Genomic DNA, 19696 nt, shown 5'->3' on the forward strand with positions numbered 1-19696 from the left:
AACCGAGTGCTTTCGCGGCATCTTTTGACACGACCGGTCAACTAACAGCGGCGGATTTTCCGGGATCTCAAATTTCGGGTTCCGCGCGCTTAGCGGGGGCGACGTTAGCGCGCTCGAGTAGCACCTGACTCCTCGATCCTCGCGCCTTCAACTCTTCCGCCGATATCGCCGCGGCTGGTTGGGCGGATAAGATTTCGGGCCCGCTCGCCAGCGACCCAGTCGGTGTTCTATTTAACTCTGGCCGACGAGACCCTTTGGTTACGCTCGCCGAATCCTCTGCTCTTGCTTGCTCCGTATTCCTCGCCACCTCTTGCGCTCATACACCTTTCTCTTCCAATCCTTCTCGAAAGCTCACCATCGCCGCCATGACCAAGGGCCAGACCAGCAAGATGGAGGCAAGGAAGAAGAAGGGCAAGGCGGTGGCTGCTCAGCGGCGGCAGCGGCCATTGCCAGCGGGATGGATCCAGGGAGACTTTCTCCCCTCCACAGTGACGGAGGGGGACCTGCTGGAGCTGGTAGAGCACGGCCAGCTCGTGCATAAGTCTTGGAGGTTGCCGGCGGACGACGAGGTTGAGCCGGCGCCACGGGAGGGGGAACGCGTCTTGCTCCTCAGCCACGTTCACCGAGGTTTCTCTCTGCCCCCCACCCTTTCTTCAAAGGCATCATGAATCATTTTGGTGCTCAACTCCATCACTTCCCTCCAAATGCCATTGCCCACCTTTCAGCATTCATTGTCTTGTGCGAATGCTTTATTGGTTGTCATCCTCATTGGGGTTTATTCAAACACATCTTTTTCGTCCGCTCCCAAACCATAAAACGTCTTAGTCAATCGGATGACAAGACGCATCTCCTCCAGCTCTGTGGGGGTTTAGAGTTTCAGAAGAAGAATCGGAGTATTTACCCTGCTCTGCAGTTGAGTGAGTCGGTTAGGAACTGGCAGTCGACGTGGTTCTACTGCCAGGACAAAGCCTGCCCGAACGCGTCGACTCGGCTGCCTCCATTCAGTCTAGACCGCCCTTCTCCACCCAAGCAACTCGCTCTCTCGAAAGCGGAGAAGAAAGATATCCAGCCTTTGGTTGAGGCACTCGCGGATGTTGTCAGGAGGGGGGTCACTGGGATGGACTTGCTGGAAGTCTTCATCGGTCGTTGAATCCAGCCTCTGCAAGCCCGCCACCATGCCATGTGGCACTACGCAGGACCTGAAGACTCCACTCGGACCAACGTGGAGGGCATTCTCGAGGAGAAGGTGACCTCAAAGGTGCTCCAAATCACGGGTCCCTGTGAGAATCCCAAGGGGGCCCGCCGAGTGGCGCCTTACGGTGCGGACAACCCTCCACCGAATTAGGTGAGTAGCATTAGCCGAGTGCGTTGAACTGCTTTGATTTCAGCAACTCATTTATATCTCCGCGTGATGCTTAACGTTTCCGACTGCAGGCGTGGACCAACTGGTTCTCCCCCGTCTCGAGCGGGAAACTAGAGGAGGAAGACGAAGAAGGCAGCCAGGAGGGAAGCGTGGAGAGCGACGAATACATCTTCGACAGCGAAGAGTCGGAGGAGGAAAACAGCGAGGAAGAGGAAAAAGATGAAGAGCCAGACTCGCCGCCTCCGCGGCCAGAGCATCGGAATAGGCGTCGGCAAGAGTCTGCCGTCCCTTCAGTTCCCCTTGTGTCGCCGAGTGCTCCGCCTGCTTCCCCGGCTGCACCAAGTGTTCGAGGTACCAAAAGAGCCAGGGACACAGCCGCTGAACCTGCGGGCCAGTCCTCCAAGGCGCCCAAATCGAGCGGGTCCAAACCTCGGAAGGCTCTGCCGCGGATGAGGGTGGCCATCCCCGTCACCTCCACGTAAGCAAATCTAGTTTTCGGTCCTTTCTGTTGACCGAGTGAACTCTTGTTTTACAAGTAGAATGGTCTTCACTCGACAGGGTTGCCACTTCTGCGACCTCGCCGGCTCGCCAAGGGGACGACCCCATGGACGCGGACAATGTCGTTTCGTCACAGCGAGGTACGTTGTGGGAGAGTCGGGTATTTTATTCCTGCAGACTGCGCCATCTCTTTCTGCTTCTGAAGCGCTGCGTTATTCGGCTTGTCAGGGGGGAGAGCTGACTCGACCGCGGAGCCCGTCGAAGAGCCTGTCCCTGAGGCTGCTCCTCCTGCCGCCGCCCCTACCGCCGACGCTCTACAAAACGAAGTGCCTCCGCCGACTGAACCGGCGCTGACGGGTGAGGAACCTACTGGGGCGAACCTTGGGATGAACCAAGATCTCCCCCCGATTCCCGGTTCGTCGAACGCCGAATTCAACATTCGGTGTGTCCCGGAGGAGCAGGTGGGAGCGGTCAAGGGGACCATGGTTCAGGCGGAGCTGATGGCCGGAGAGGCCAAGAGGGTTTATGACTCCGCTGCAGCTTTATATCAGCGGAGCTTGGAGCTGCGCGATGACATCCGAGTAAGTACCCTAGTAAGTACTTACTTTTCTTCTGTAACCCACTGGGTGTTGTCGTAGTATGTTGATTGCAATGGGTTCACTCCGAGTGAACCCAGTGCGTGTAGTCCCCGAGACTTCTGTCGAGTGCTTGCACCGACAGTTGTCTTTATATATTTAGTATTTATTTTTGTCGTGTCCGTAGACAAGATTTCTGAGTGCAAGTACTTACTGCAGTCGGAGCACTCTTGCGGTAAGAGTTCCCAAGAGTAAACTGCACACAGGTGGAGTAGCTTTAGCCTCGGAGGCGTAGGTGAAAACGTGCACCTCAATAGGGCAGACCTGCTTGAGGTGCATGCCAGCGGGGTCACTCTTAGTGAACCCACTGGGTGTAGTCCCCGAGACCGCTGTCGACTGCTTGCGTCGGCAGGGGTCTAAAGAATGTAGTGTGTATTGAGAAAGTTGCTGACAACCCTTTGTTTCGTTTTGTAGAAAACTTGTGAGAGGGGAACTTCTTATGAAGCCCTCAGAGCGGAGAGGAATCAATATGCTTGTGAACTGGAAGCTGCAATGCTTGCCATGGCTGGTATGAAGGACACTCTGGAAGCGCGAGAAAAGTCCTTGGAAGAAGCTCAGGAGGCAAACAGGGTATTGACGGCGGAGACGCAGATGATGAGGAAACATAGGACCGATCTGCATAATCAAATGGGCGCCCTGAACAGAAGGTGCATAGCTCAAGAGAAGTATGTCACCGACTGGGCTGAGCAAATGATGACTTGTCTGGCTGGTAAGTCTTATGCTTTGTCGAGTGGCTTTATCGTGTGCCCAACATTTGGTTTTCATTGTCTGCTTGCTTGTTGGTGGCAGACTTTTGCGGAGACCCCGAAGCTGAAACGGCGGCTGTGGAACGGTCTGTTAAGGACAAAGTTCCACTTGGTGAGGACGCCAATCGGGATCTGCTTCGAGCACAAATCCGCGCTAGCAAAGTAGGTCCTTTCATCGGTCGACTGAGAGAAGTCGTCGGCCGAATTAACAAGGAACTTTGGCCGGAAGACGAGTCGCGGGAGGAGATGGAGACCCTAACGAGCCGACTGGAGGAGGTGCCGAACCAAGTGCAATCTTGGAAGAAATCGGCAGCGCGGTGCGGTGCTGATGTTGCGCTGTCGTTGGTCCGAGTCCATTGCAAGGAGGTGCGGGAAGATAAGCTGAAAGCGTTGAAGGTCGCCAACGCGAAGAAACTTCAATTCGAAGACTTCATGGAGACGTTCCTCGAGATTGCCACCCGCATTGCTGATGGAATTGACTTGGACACTTTTGTGGACTCCTCTAGTCCGGACGCCGGCCCAGCTGAGTGGCCACTTCTATTGGCCGTCATACTTTTGGATCGGTATGCCGAGTGTTTGCCTGTAAGATATTCTGGCCACTTCTATTGGCCGTCATACTTTTGGATCGGTGCGGGTAAGCTTGATCCGCACCGAGTCCGTTATCGTTTCTAGACTGTTGGAGTCACAACGAAAACACTTATTCTTTTGCTTGAGTGCTGTTTGGAGTTGAACACTTAATGTGTACTCGTAGAATATTAGGACTTAGGTGATTCATGATCAGTGCTAAGTTCCCGAGTGTAACGTATAGAGCACACTCGGAGGAGCGATTAGTACTTAGGCGATGCAGGATCGCAGCTAAGTCCTCGAGTGTGACGTGAAGTGCACACTCGAAGGAAGATTAGTACTTAGGCGATGCGTGATCGCAGCTAAGTCCCCGAGTGTGACGTAAAGTGCACACTCGGAGGAAGTTAATACTTAGGCGATGCGTGATCGCAGCTAAGTCCCCGAGTGTGACGTAAAGTGCACACTCGGAGGAAGTTAATACTTAGGCGATGCGTGATCGCAGCTAAGTCCCCGAGTGTGACGTAAAGTGCACACTCGGAGGAAGTTAATACTTAGGCGATGCGTGATCGCAGCTAAGTCCCCGAGTGTGACGTAAAGTGCACACTCGGAGGAAGTTAATACTTAGGCGATGCAGGATCGCAGCTAAGTCCTCGAGTGTGACGTAAAGTGCACACTCGGAGGAAGGTGTTACTTAGGCGATTCGGGATCGCAGCTAAGTCCCCGAGAGTGACGTAAAGTGCACACTCGGAGAAGTTAATACTTAGGCGATACGTGATCGCAGCTAAGTCCCCGAGTGTGATGTAAAAGTGCACACTCGGAGGAAGTTAATACTTAGGCGATGCAGTATCGCAGCTAAGTCCCCGAGTGCGACGTAAAGTGCACACTCGGAGGAAGTTAATACTTAGGCGATGCGTGATCGCAGCTAAGTCCCCGAGTGTGACATAAAGTGCACACTCGGAGGAAGTTAATACTTAGGCGATGCGTGATCGCAGCTAAGTCTCCGAGTGTGACGCAAAGTGCACACTCGGAGGAAGTTAATACTTAGGCGATGCAGGATCGCAGCTAAGTCCCCGAGTGCGACGTGAAAGTGCACACTCGGAGAAGTTAATACTTAGGCGATGCGTGATCGCAGCTAAGTCCCCGAGTGCGACGTGAAGTGCACACTCGGAGAAGGTTAATACTTAGGCGATGCAAGATCGCAGCTAAGTCCCCGAGTGTGACGCAAAGTGCACACTCGGAGGAAGTTAATACTTAGGCGATGCAGGATCGCAGCTAATTCCCCGAGTGCGACGTGAAAGTGCACACTCGGAGAAGTTAATACTTAGGCGATGCGTGATCGCAGCTAAGTCCCCGAGTGCGACGTGAAGTGCACACTCGGAGAAGGTTAATACTTAGGCGATGCAAGATCGCAGCTAAGTCCCCGAGTGCGACGTGAAGTGCACACTCGGAGAAATTAATACTTAGGCGATGCAAGATCGCAGCTAAGTCCCCGAGTGCGACGTAAAAGTGCACACTCGGAGAAGTTAATACTTAGGCGATGCAGGATCGCAGCTAAGTCCCCGAGTGCGACGTGAAAGTGCACACTCGGAGAAGTTAATACTTAGGCGATGCGTGATCGCAGCTAAGTCCCCGAGTGCGACGTGAAGTGCACACTCGGAGAAGGTTAATACTTAGGCGATGCAAGATCGCAGCTAAGTCCCCGAGTGTGACGCAAAGTGCACACTCGGAGGAAGTTAATACTTAGGCGATGCAGGATTGTAGCTAAGTCCCCGAGTGCGACGTGAAAGTGCACACTCGGAGAAGTTAATACTTAGGCGATGCGTGATCGCGGCTAAGTCCCCGAGTGCGACGTGAAGTGCACACTCGAAGAAGGTTAATACTTAGGCGATGCAAGATCGCAGCTAAGTCCCCGAGTGCGACGTGAAGTGCACACTCGGAGAAATTAATACTTAGGCGATGCAGGATCGCAGCTAAGTCCCCGAGTGCGACGTAAAAGTGCACACTCGGAGAAGTTAATACTTAGGCGATGCAGGATCGCAGCTAAGTCCCCGAGTGCGACGTAAAGTGGACGCTCGGAGTAAGTTAATATTTAGGCGATGCAGGATCGCAGCTAAGTCCCCGAGTGCGACGTGAAAGTGCACACTCGGAGAAGTTAATACTTAGGCGATGCGGGATCGCAGCTAAGTCCCCGAGTGCGACGTAAAGTGCACACTCGGAGGAAGGTGTTACTTAGGCGATTCGGGATCGCAGCTAAGTCCCCGAGTGTGACGTAAAGTGCACACTCGGAGAAGTTAATACTTAGGCGATGCGTGTTCGCAGCTAAGTCCCCGAGTGCGACGTAAAAGTGCACACTTGGAGGAATTTAATACTTAGGCGATGCAGGATCGCAGCTAAGTTTTTTTTGGTGACCATAGTCTGCAACCACGGAAGAACTCTGAATCTGCAAAAGAAATTGAATCTGCTGTATATTATTTCTCCAAAACTTGTTCGTTACACTGCTTCAGTCAACGATCACGTATAAAAACGCTTGAGGAGGTCTCCGTTCCACGTGCGGGGTTCGTCGGTCTCCTTCTGAATGTTGTAGAGTCTGTATGCCCCGTTGTTCAGCACCTTTGAAATGATGAAAGGACCTTCCCAGGCCGGAGCCAACTTGTGTGGTCTCTGTTGATCCACTCGGAGCACCAAATCGCCAGCCTGGAACGTGCGGCTTCTGACATGTCGTGCATGAAAACGTCGCAGATCTTGTTGATAAATTGTTGAGCGAGTAAGTGCCATCTCGCGCTCCTCCTCTAGAAGATCGACTCCATCTTGCCTTGCTTGTTCTGCTTCGGCTTCGGAGAAGAGTTCGACTCGCGGGGCATTGTGAAGCAGGTCCCTCGGAAGGACCGCTTCTGCTCCATAGATGAGGAAGAACGGTGATCGCCCTGTTAATCTGTTCGGAGTGGTGCGGAGACCCCAAAGTACTGAAGGTAACTCGGTTACCCACGCACCAGCAGCATGTCCTATCTCTCGTAAGAGTCGAGGCTTCAAACCTTGAAGGATAAGTCCATTTGCACGCTCAGCTTGTCCATTGGATTGCGGATGTGCTATGGAAGCAAAATCCACTCGGATACCTTGACTCGCGCAGAAACCTTTGAATCTGTCCGAGTCGAAGTTTGTCCCATTGTCCGTGATTATGCTGTGAGGCACTCCGAATCTGGAGATGATGTCTCTGACAAACTTCACAGCTGTGGAGGCGTCGAGTTTCTTGATGGGCTTGGCTTCTATCCACTTTGTAAACTTGTCGACTGCCACCAACAGATGTGTGTAGCCTCCTTGGCCTGTCTTGAATGGTCCGACTGTGTCTAATCCCCAAACTGCAAACGGCCACACAAGTGGGATTGTATTTAGTGCAGATGTTGGCTTGTGGGACTTGTTGGAGTAGAACTGACAGCCTTCGCATCGATCGACCATAGCTTTGGCTATTTCGTTAGCCTGCACCCAGAAGAATCCAGCCCTGAACGCCTTGGCGACGATTGCTCTTGAAGAAGCATGATGGCCGCAGGTTCCCGAGTGGATATCCTCTAGGATCAACTGCCCTTCCTCTGGGGAAATGCAACGTTGGAGAACGCCTGAAACACTCTCCTTATACAATTGACCGTCAATGACAGTGAACGCCTTCGACCTGCGAACTATTTGTCGGGCTTGGACTTCGTCTTCTGGAAGTTCTTGCCTTAGGATATATGCCATAATCGGCACAGTCCACTCGGGGATGATTACCAGAATCTCTGTGACCAGATCAACCATAGCAGGCACATCGACTTCAGTCGGGTCTGTTGCGCTCTTGGGTTGCACTGGCTCTTCCGTGAAGAGATCTTCTTTGACTGAAGGAAGATGGAGGTGCTCGAGACAGACATCACTCGGGACGGGTCTCTGAGTGGATCCGAGCTTCGCCAATTCGTCCGCCGCTTGGTTCTTCAGTCTTGGAACATGATGAAGTTCTAGACCTTCAAACTTCTTCTCCAGCTTCCTGACTGCATTGCAGTAGGTTGTCATAGTGGGGTTCCTTACGTCCCACTCTTTCATTACTTGGTTGACCACCAAGTCTGAATCGCCGTAGACCATCAGGCGACGGACGCCGAGTGAGATGGCCATGCGCAATCCGTAGAGAAGAGCTTCATACTCTGCCTCATTGTTAGAGGAATCAAAGTGTATCTGAAGCACATACTTGAGCTTGTCACCCTTTGGTGATACGATCACAACATCAGCGCCGGATCCATTCAACATCTTAGACCCATCGAAGAACATTGTCCAATGAGCCGAGTAGATGTGAGTCGGTTGCTGTTGTTCTACCCATTCTGCTATAAAGTCAGCCAGGGCTTGAGACTTAATAGCTTTCTTGGCCTCGAACTTGATGTCACAGTACAGCATCTCCATCGCCCACTTCGCCACTCGGCCTGACGCGTCTCGATTGTGGAGAATTTCCGACAAAGGAGAATCAGAAACGACAAGCACCGAGTGGTCTTGGAAATAATGGGCAACCTTCTTCGCAGTCAAATAGATCCCATAGATAAGCTTCTGATAATGGGGATACCTCTGCTTGGAAGGGGTCAGAACCTCGGAAACGTAGTACACTGGCCGCTGAACTTTGTAAGCTTTGCCCTCCTCCTCTCGCTCGACTGTAAGAACAGTACTAACCACTTGATTTGTGGCCGCGATATATAGAAGAAGGGGCTCTTTACTGAGCGGAGCAGTAAGAACCGGCTGGGTGGAAAGTAGGACTTTGAGGTCGTCGAACGCGACATGGGCTTCGTCTGTCCACTCGAAGGTATCTGATTTCTTCATGAGTCGGTACAGAGGAAGTGCTTTCTCGCCGAGTCGACTGATGAACCTGCTCAAAGCTGCTAAGCAACCTGTGAGTCGTTGAACATCATGTATTCTGACCGGCCTCTCCATTCGGACGATGGTCCCGATCTTTTCGGGGTTAACATCGATCCCTCGTTCGGAAACGAAGAAACCGAGTAACTTTCCGCTCGGAACACCGAATGAACACTTGGCAGGATTTAGCTTGACATCGTACCTACGAAGGTTGGCGAATGTTTTTGCCAAGTCAGTCAGCAAGTCGGAACCTTTGCGGGACTTGACTACGATATCATCCATGTATGCCTCCACATTGCGACCGATCTGGTCGAGGAGACATTTTTGGATCATGCGCATAAAGGTAGCTCCTGCATTCTTCAGACTGAAAGGCATGGTGATGTAGCAGAAGCACCCAAACGGGGTGATGAAAGCTGTTTTCAACTCATCGGGACCATACAGATGGATCTGATGATAACCCGAGTAGGCATCAAGAAATGATAAACGCTCGCACCCCGCAGTCGAATCGACAATTTGATCTATGCGGGGGAGCAGAAAATGGTCTTTCGGGCAGACCTTATTGAGGTGCTTGAAGTCAATGCACATTCGGAGTGATTTGTCCTTCTTGGGCACCATGACTACATTGGCGAGCCACTCGGAGTGGTGAACCTCGCGAATGAATCTGGCAGCTAGCAGCTTAGCCACCTCTTCTTCGATTGCCTTCCTTTTGTGCGCGGCGGACCGGCGCAGGCGCTCTCGGACGGGCCGAGCAGCGGGATCCACATGCTGTCGGTGCTCAGCCAACTCCCTAGGTACACCCGGCATGTTAGATGGCTTCCATGCGAAGATGTCCCAGTTCTCATGGAGGAATTGGGTGAGCTCGGCTTCCTATTTGGGATCCAGGGTGGTGGAGATGTTCGTCGGGGCGGCAGACTCGTCCGTCGGGTGGATGCTGACCTTCTTAGTCTCTCCCGCTGACTGGAACGCGGACTCAGAAGGTGGCTTCTTTGAGCGCATTAAGTCGGCGGGGTCGACTGTCTTCTTGTACTCTTCGAGCTCGAGTACAGCCATCTGCTGGTCGGCGATCCTCGATCCCTCTTGCAGACACTCCTCGGCTCGCTGGCGGTTGCCGGTGATGGTGATAACGCCTTTTGGACCGGGCATTTTCAACTTCAAGTACACATAACACGGTCGTGCCATGAAACTCACATATGCCGGGCGGCCCAGAATTGCATGGTAAGCGCTCTGGAAGTCCACCACTTCAAACGTGAGCTTCTCCTTGCGAAAGTTCTTGTCAGAGCCGAAGATGACCTCCAATGCGATCTGGCCGAGTGATTTGGCCTTCCGCCCTGGGACGACTCCGTGGAACTGCATATTGCTCTCGCTGAGTCTGGTCATCGGAATGCCCATCCCCTTGAGAGTGTCGGCGTACATAATATTCAACCCGCTGCGGCCGTTCATTAGGACTTTGCGCAGTCGGACTCCTTCCACCACCGGGTCGACGACCAGAGCCTGCCTTCTTGGGGTGGGGACATGTGTTGGATGATCCGACTGATCGAAGGTAATCGCAGTGTGAGACCATTTGAGAAACTTGGGGGCAGTCGGAACGACCATGTTGACTTCTCTGTTTACTAGCTTCAGTCGACTCTTGCTTTCGACGTCAGCGAAGATCATGAGGGTTGCATGGACTTGGGGGAACGGATCCTCCTTGTCCTCCTCATCCTGTTCAGGATTCTTCTCACTCGGCTGCCCTTCGCTGAAACCCTGGATCAGGAGACGGCACTGCCGAGTGGTGTGCTTTGCGTATATGGGGTTACCTTCCTCATCCATCTTCGTATGGATTGGACAAGGCTGGTCCAGGATGGGATTGTTGAAAGGCTTTTTCTTGGGGGTGAACTGCGCTTTCCCTTTGCCCTTGAATTTGGCGCTGGTTACAGCTACAGCTTCTGCTTGCGGTGTGGGCGGAACCTTCGGTTTCTGCTTCCGAGTGTTACCTCCGTCGGCGTCGGCGACTGTCTTGTGTTTACCGCTCCGGATGCGGTCCTCTTCTTCGCCATTTGCATAGCGAGTTGCTATCTCCATCATCTTGCTCATGGAGATGTCACCAGTTCGACCAAACTTCAAGTACAGCTCCCTGTACGGCACGCCTGCCTTGAAGGCGCAGACTGCTTGATGCTCGGTGACGTTCTCCACCGTGTGGTATAGAGTCATCCATCGCTGGATGAAGTCGCGCAAGGGCTCATTCGGCTTCTGGACACAGTGCTGAAGCTCCACAAGACCTGCAGGGCGCTTGCACGTTCGTTCGAAGGTTCTGATGAACACTCGGGCTAGATCTGCCCAACTGTAAATGCTTGAGGGGGCCAACTGATTCAGCCAAGCTCGGGCCGAGCCGTCGAGCATCAGAGGGAGGTGCTTCATAGCGACATGGTCGTCTCCTCCTCCGATCTGGACCGCCACTCGGTAGTCGTCTAGCCATGTTTCGGGCTTGGACTCTCCTGAGAATTTACCGATTCCCGCAGCCAATCGAAAGTTGGGCGGGATATCAGCCGAGCGGATGGCTCGACTAAAACACTCGGGGCCAGATACGATGGCCGTGCTTCCACTCGGACGGTCCATATCGCGGCCATCGCGGTGGGCTCGACCCCTGTCAACTCTTCGCTGGGCGATTCGGTCCCTTGCGTCGGGTCTTGGGTCGTAAGTGTCGCCGACTGAATGCCGATCATCATGATGCCGGGACCCGTAGGGCCCACCCCGCGGAGGGGTGCGTGAGCGACGGCGATACTGATGAGATCCAGGGCTGTGAACCGATCTATGCGTGTTTGCATGGACGGAACTATTGCGGATTCGATTGTGTGACTCGGAGACTGCCGAATTCTGCTGCTGCGCCGTGCGCAACATGGCTCGGATTTGTTCGATTCCCCTTCCTGCCTCTGAATCAGTCGGCTGGAGGGAATCGGCAATCTGGGCAGCCGCAGCCAGGTTGAGGAGAGGTGTGCGGAACACCTCCACGTTGCTCCGCCGAGTGTGTCGGCTGGCAGAACGACGAGGTGGACGACGCGCACCGGATGCTTCGCCAACTTCACCTCGGTCGGCCTGACGAGGATCTTCATGGGAGTTGGCCATGTGTACTTCTGCTGCAGGCCCACGACCCACGTACTTGGTAGGAAGCTCAGTCGGAACCGAGTCCGAGCACTGGGAGCGTGGGGCGACTACAACAGACTCCAGAACTGCCACCTGAGAGGACGTGAACTGGCGCGCTCGGGCATGCTGCACCCAACGTTGTAGACGCGGACTGCGAGATCGCCTGCTGCGACGCGTGACGAAGGTGCAAGCCGGCAATGGAGCCGATTGTTGGAGAAGAAGAACGCCGCGAGTGCCAGCACGGAAGTGCGTGGCCCCGCGACGGGGAAGCGCCTCGACGTCGAGAGGTGCATCCCGAAGCCACGCCGAATCGTCGATGACGAAGGAGAGAGCGCCGAAGAGGATCTGGTGACCCATGCTCGAACCTCCACCGGACGACATGACGAAAGGAAGTAGTCGCAAACTCGCCGGAAGTCGCTTAGACGCCTGCCCCAAGGTGGGCGCCAACTGTCATGGGTATAAGCCTGACAGTAGATGTGTAGGGTACGAATGAGATGGGTAGAGTCCTAGCTACGGCGAGGTTGTATGAGTTCAGGCCCCTCTACGGTGGAGGTGCTCCTGGAGCTTGTTATCGAGTATAATATGGAGTACAATGTTTTTCTAACCCTTTTACCAGTGGGGGAGAGCGGCTTATATAGAGTGCGCTGCCCTCCACAACGGTTCTGATTCAAGGGTGGAGTAGTGGCGATTGAATGCATGCGTTACAGGTAATGTATGCTATAAATGCTAGTTAATGCACCCGGAAACGTACGGCAGTTTCCCTCCAGGGAGGTTACGACGCACCGAGTGTATCCAGTCGGTAGGTCCGGTGTCCTCCGAGTCTTAGTCTCCGACTGGATGATTCTGGGCCCGTTACCGACTGGATGATGGGGACACCTTAATACAGTCGGGCATACTTAAGGTCTTGTCCCTTGCGTGGGGTAGTCCATGGGTAGGACCTGTAGGACAGGCCTATGACCCTACCCTAGGACTATGACCCCATAAATTAACATCACATGCAATTCATAAGTGACATGATATGGCCATCATCACGTGCTTCTTGATCTCCATCACCAAAGCACCTGCACGATCTTCTTGTCACCGACGCCACACCATGATCTCCATCAACGTGTCGCCATTGAGGTTGTCGTGCTACTTATGCTATTACTACTAAAGCTACGTCCTAGCAATATAGTAAACGCATCTGCAAACACAAACGTTAGTTTAAAGACAACCCTATGGCTCCTGCCGATTGCTGTGTCATCGACGTGCAAGTTGATATTAACTATTACAACATGATCATCTCATACATCCAATATATCACATCATGTCATTGGCTATATCATATCACAAGCATACCTTGCAAAAAAAAGTTAGACGTCCTCTAATTTGTTGTTGCACGTTTTACGTGGCTGTTATGGGTATCTAGTATGATCGCATCTTACTTGCGCAAAAACCACAACGGAGATGTGCAAATTGCTATTTAACCTCTCCAAGGACCGCCTCGGTCAAAACCAATTCAACTAAAGTTGAAGAAATCAACACCCGCCAGTCATCTTTATGCAACGAGGTTGCATGTCAATCGATGAAACCAGTCTTTCATAAGCGTACGAATAATGTCGGTCCGGGCTGCTTCAATCCAACAATACCGCTGAATCGAGAAAAGACTAAGGAGGGCAGCAAATCGAACATCACCGTCCACAAAACCCTTTGTGTTCTACTCGAGATAACATCTACGCATGAACCTAGCTCTGATACCATTGTTGGGGAACATTGCATGGGAAACAAAATTTTCCTACGCACACGAAGACCTATCATGGTGATGTCCATCTACAAGAGGAGATTTGGATCTACGTACCCTTGTAGATCGCACAACAGGAAGCGTTAAGAAACGCGGTTGATGTAGTGGAACGTCTTCACGTCCCTCGATCAGCCCCGCAAACTGTCCCATGAACCGTCCCGCGATCCGTCCCACGGTCCGTTCCGATCTAGTGCCGAACGGACGGCACCTCCGCGTTCAGCACACGTACATCTCGACGATGGTCTCGTCCTTCTTGATCCAGCAAGCAAGACGGAGAAGTAGATGAGTTCTCCGTCAGCGTGACGATGCTCCTGTGGTGGTGACGATCTACTCCTGCAGGGCTCCGCCCGAGCTCTGCAGAAATACGATCTAGAGGAAGAACTATGGTGTCTAGATCTGAGTTGCACGTGGAAAAAGTTGTCTCAAATCAGCCCTAGACCACCACTATATATAGGAGGGTGGGGGAGGAGGCTTTCATTGAGGGCCAAGCCCTCAAGGGTGTGCCGGCCAAGGGAGAGGAGGAGTCCTACTCCAATTAGGATTGGAAAGTGGAGTCCTTCTCTTCCTTCCCACCTCCCATTTTTTCTTCTTTTCTTTGGTTTTCTTTCCTTGGCGCCAAGTCCCTCTTGGGCTGTCCCACCAGCCCACTAAGGGCTGGTGCGCCACCCCTAGGACCATTGGGCTTCCCCTGGGTGGGTTGCCCCCCTTCCGGTGAACTTCTGGAACCCATTCGTCATTCCCGGCACATTCCCGGTAATGCCCGAAAACCTTCCAGTAACCAAATGAAGCCATCATATATATCAATCTTCGTTTCTGGACCATTTCAGAAACCCTCGTGACGTCCGTGATATCATCCGGGACTCCAAACAACATTCGGTAATCACATATATAACTCAACTATACTAAAACATCATCGAACCTTAAGGGTGCAGACCCTGCGGGTTTGAGAACTATGTAAACATGCCTAGAGGTACTCCTCGGTCAATATCCAATAGCGGGACCTGGATGTCCATATTGGATCCTAAATATTCTCCGAAGATCTTATCGGTTGAACCTCAGTGTCAAGGATTCATATAATCCCGTATGTCATTCCCTTTGTCCTTCGGTATGTTGCTTGCCCGAGATTTGATCGTCGGTATTCGCATACCTATTTCAATCTCGTTACCAGCAAGTCTCTTTACTCGTTCTGTAAAACAAGATCATGTGACTTACACTTAGTCATGTTGCTTGCAAGGCTTGTGTGTGATGTTGTATTACCGAGTGGGCCCCGAGATACCTCTCCGTCACACGGAGTGACAAATCCCAGTCTTGATCCATACTAACTCAACGGACACCTTCAAAGATACTTGTAGAGCACCTTTATAGTCACCCAGTTATGTTGTGATGTTTTATGCACACAAGGTATTCCTCCGGTGCCAGTGAGTTATATGATCTCATGGTCATAGGAATAAATACTTGATGAATAAATACTTGACACGCGGAAAACAATATCAATAAAATGACACGATCTATATGCTACGTTCATAGTTTGGGTCTAGTCCATCACATGATTATCCTAATGATGTGATCCAGTTATCAAGTGACGACACTTGCATATAGCCAGATAACCTTGACTATCATTGATCAACTGGCTAGCCAACTAGAGGCTTGGTAGGGATATTGTTTTGTCTATGTATCCACACATGTATCTATGTTTTCATTCAATACAATTATAGAATGGATAATAAACGATTATCACAAACAAAGAAATATAATAATAACTAATTTATTATTGCCTCTAGGGCATGTTTCCGACAAGGGTTTTGTTCATATTGAATCTCGATTATGATGACACTCATATCCATAACATTGAGACCAAAAGATGTAGAGTTAACAATGATAGCGCCACTTTCTTGTGGCACTTCTGCTTAGGTCATATTGGTGTTAAGCGCATGAAGAAACTCCATGCTGATGGTATTTTGGAGTCACTAGATTTCGAATCACTTGACACATGCGAACCATGCCTCATGGGCAAGTTGACGAAGACTCCGTTCTGTGGAACAATGGAGCGTGCAAGTGACTTGTTGGAGATCATACATACTGATGTGTGCGGACCAATGAGCATAGAGGCGCGCGGCGGATATCGTTATTTTCTCACCTTCACAGACGATTGTGTAGGTATGGCTATATCTACTTGATGAAGCACAAGTCTGAAATGTTTGAAAAGTTCAAACAATTTCAGAGTGAAGTTGAAAATCATCGTAGCAAGAAGACCAAGTTCCTACGATCTCATCAAGGAGGTGAATATCTGAGTTACAAGTTTGGTGCTCACTTAAGACAATGTGGAATTGTTTCACAGTTGACGCCGCCTGGAACACCACAGAGTTGTGGTGTGTCCGAACATCGTAATCGTAATTTATTAGATATGGTGCGTTCTATGATGTCTCTTACCGATTTTCCATTATCATTTTGGGGCTATGCATTGGAGACAACTGCATTCACTTTAAATAGGGCACCATCAAAATCCGTTGAGACGACACCATATGAGCTATGGTATGGCAAGAAGCCAAAGTTGTCATTTCTTAAAGTTTGGGGATGTGATGATTGTGTCAAAAAGCTTCAGCCTGAAAAGCTGGAACCCAAAGAGGAAATGTGTGTCTTCATAGGTTACCCAAAAGAGACACTTGGGTATACCCTCTATCTCAGATCCGAGGGCAAAGTGTTGTAGCTAAGAACGGAGCTTTTCTTGAGAAAGAGTTTCTCTCAAAAGAATTGAGTGGGAGGAAGATAGAACTTGATGAGTGCTACTTCTCAAACAACAGCGCCAGAAATTGACACGTTGACGGAAACTTGCTTGCGTTGTTTTTGCCCTTGAAGAGGAAAGGGTGATGCAGCACAGGAGCAGTAAGTATTTCCCTCAGTTTGAGAACCAAGGTATTAATCCAGTAGGAGAATCTCGTCAAGTCCAGAGTACCTGCGCAAACACAAAAGAGCTTGCATCCAACACTATAAAGGGGTTGTCAATCCCTTCAAGATTGATTGCAAAGTGAGATCTGAAGACGAAAAGTGCACCGAAGTAAAATAGTAAGGCTGAAAATATGGTGTGAAGTAGACCCGAGGGCCATAGTGTTCACTAGAGGCTTCTCTCAAAATAGCAAATATTACAGTGGGTGAACAAATTACTGTCGAGCAATTGATAGAACCGCGCAAAGTCATGACGATATCTAAGGCAATGATCATACATATAGGCATCACGTCCGAGACAAGTAGACCGATACTTTCTGCATCTACTACTATTACTCCACACATCGACCGCTATCCAGCATGCATCTAGTGTATTGAGTTCAGGACGAACAGAGTAAAGCCTTAAGCAAGATGACATGATGTGGAGGGATAATCTCAAACCAATGATGAAAACCCCATCTTGTTATCCTTGATAGAAACAACATGATACATGCCTCGCTACCCCTTCTGTCACTGGGTGAGGTCACCACACGGTATGAACCCAAAACCAAGCACTTCTCCCATTGCAAGAATCATAGATCAAGCTGGCCAAACAAAACCCACAACTTGAAGAGAATTACAAGGATATGAAATCATGCATAAGAGAGATCAAAAGAAACTCCAATAAGATTCATAGATAATCTTATCATAAATCCACAATTCATCGGATCTCAACAAACACACCGCAAATAAAGATTACATCGGATAGATCTCCATGAAGATCATGGAGAACTTTGTATTGAAGCTCCAAGAGAGAGAAGAAGCCATCTAGCTACTAGCTATGGACCCGTAGGTCTATGGTGAACTACTCACGCATCATCGGAGAGGTCATGGTGTTGATGAAGAAGCCCTCCGTATTCGAATCCCCCTCCGGCAGGGCACCAGAACGTGCCCCAGATGGTATCTTGCGGAGATAGAAGTTTGCGGTGGTGGAAAAGTACTTTCGCTGATCTCTTGATTTTTTCAGGGATTTTAGGGAATATATAGGCGGAAGACCTAGGGCAGGGGAGCCACGGGGAGCTCACAAGCCTGCTAGGCCCCCCCTTGGCCGGGCCTGGTGGGCTTGTGACCTCCTCCGAGGTCCCCTGCCTTGGTTCTCAAGTCTCCCGCGTGTCTTCTGTTATGGAAAAAATCATTCCGCATATTTTATTCCGTTTGGATCCGTTTAAAATCCTCCTCTGAAAAGGGTCAAAACACGGAAAAAATAGGAACTGACACTTGGCACTGAGTTAATAAGTTAGTCCCAAAAAAGATATAAAAGGCATACAAAACGTCCAAAGTTTGACAAGATAATAGCATGAAACCATCAAAAATTATAGATACATTGGAGATGTATGAATGAGGTTGGGGAACCTCTGCTTCAACAAGATGGTGGCGTAGGGCAGAAAGAAATTTCTGTCGAGGCAACACCAGTTGAAGAGGAAACTAATGATGATGATCGTGAAGCTTCAGATCAAGTTACTGTCGGACCTCGCAGGTCGACAAGCGCACGTAGTGCTCCGGAGTGGTACGGGAATTCTGTCTTGTCAATCATGTTGTTGGAAAACAATGAGCCTGCGAGCTATGGAGAAGCAATGGTGGGCCCAAATTCCAACAGATGGTTAGAAGCCATGAAATCCGATATATGATCTATGTATGAAAACAAAGTATGGTCTTTGGAAGTATTACCTGAAGGTCGCAAGGCTATTCAGAACAAATGGATCTTTAAGAAGAAGACGGACACAGACGATAATGTGACCGTTTACAAAGCTCGACTTGTGGCAAAGGGTTTTTCACAAGTTCAAGGAGTTGACTACGATGAGACATTCTCACCCGTAGCGATGCTTAAGTCCGTCCGAATCATGTTAGTAATAACTGTATTTTTTGATTATGAAATCTGGCAGATGGATGTCAAAACAGTGTTCCTTAACTGGTTTCTTAAGGTTTTGTCGATCCAGAGAATGCTGACAAAGTGTGCAAGATCCAGCAATCCATTTATGGACTGATGCAAGCATCTTGGAGTTGGAATCAGTGCTTTGATGAGGTGATCAAGGCGTTTAGAATTATACAAAATTTTGGAGAAGCTTGTATTTACAAGAAAGTGAGTGGGAGCTCTATAGCGTTTCTAATATTATATGTGGATGACATATTGTTGATTGGAAACAATGTAGAGTTTTTGGAAAGCGTAAAGGACTACTTGAATAAAAGTTTTCAATGAAGGACCTAGGAGAAGCTGCTTACATATTGGGCATCAAGATCTATGGAGATAGGTCAAGGCGCCTAATAGCTCTTTCACAAAGCACATACCTTGATAAAGTTTTGAAGAAGTTCAAAATGAAACAATCCAAGAAGGGGTTCTTGCCTGTGTTACAAGGTATAAAGTTGAGTCAGACTAAATGTCCAATAACTGCAAAAGATAGAGAAAAGATGAGTGTCGTCCCCTATGCTTCATCCATAGGGTCTATCATGTATGCAATGTTGTGCACAAGACCGGATGTCAGCCTGGCCATAAGTATGGCAGGCAAGTTTCAAAGTGATCCAGGAGTGGAACACTGAGCGTTGGTCAAGAATATTCTGAAGTACCTAAAAAGGACTAAGGAAATGTTTCTCGTTTATGAAGGTGATGAAGAGCTCGTCGTAAAGGGTTACGTTGATGCAATCTTTGACACTCATCCCGATGACTCTAAGTCTCAAACCGGATACATATTTATTCTTAACGGGGGTGCGGTAAGCTGGTGCAGTTCCAAGCAAAGCGTCGTAGCTGATTCTACATGCGAAGCGGAGTACATAGCTGCCTCAGAGGTGGCTAAGGAGGGTGCCTGGATGAAGCAGTTCATGTCAGATCTTGAAGTAGTGCCAAGTGCACTTGATCCAATCAATCTGTTCTGTGACAACACTGGTGCCATTTCTCTATCCAAGGAACCAAGGTCTCACAAGAGGACCAGACACATAAATCGATGTTTCAATGCCATCCGCGATTACATCAAGGAGGAGAACATACATATTTGCAAAGTGCACACATATCTAAATGTTGCAGATCCGTTGACTAAACCAGAACTGTATGGGTGTTAGATTCATTACATTGTAAATCAGATAGAGATGTGATGCTAGATTATTGACTCTAGTGCAAGTGGGAGACTGTTGGAAATATGCCCTAGAAGCAATAATAAAA

This window comes from Hordeum vulgare, chromosome 5H (genome assembly GCF_904849725.1).
Source record: "Hordeum vulgare subsp. vulgare chromosome 5H, MorexV3_pseudomolecules_assembly, whole genome shotgun sequence".
Taxonomy (NCBI): domain Eukaryota; kingdom Viridiplantae; phylum Streptophyta; class Magnoliopsida; order Poales; family Poaceae; genus Hordeum; species Hordeum vulgare.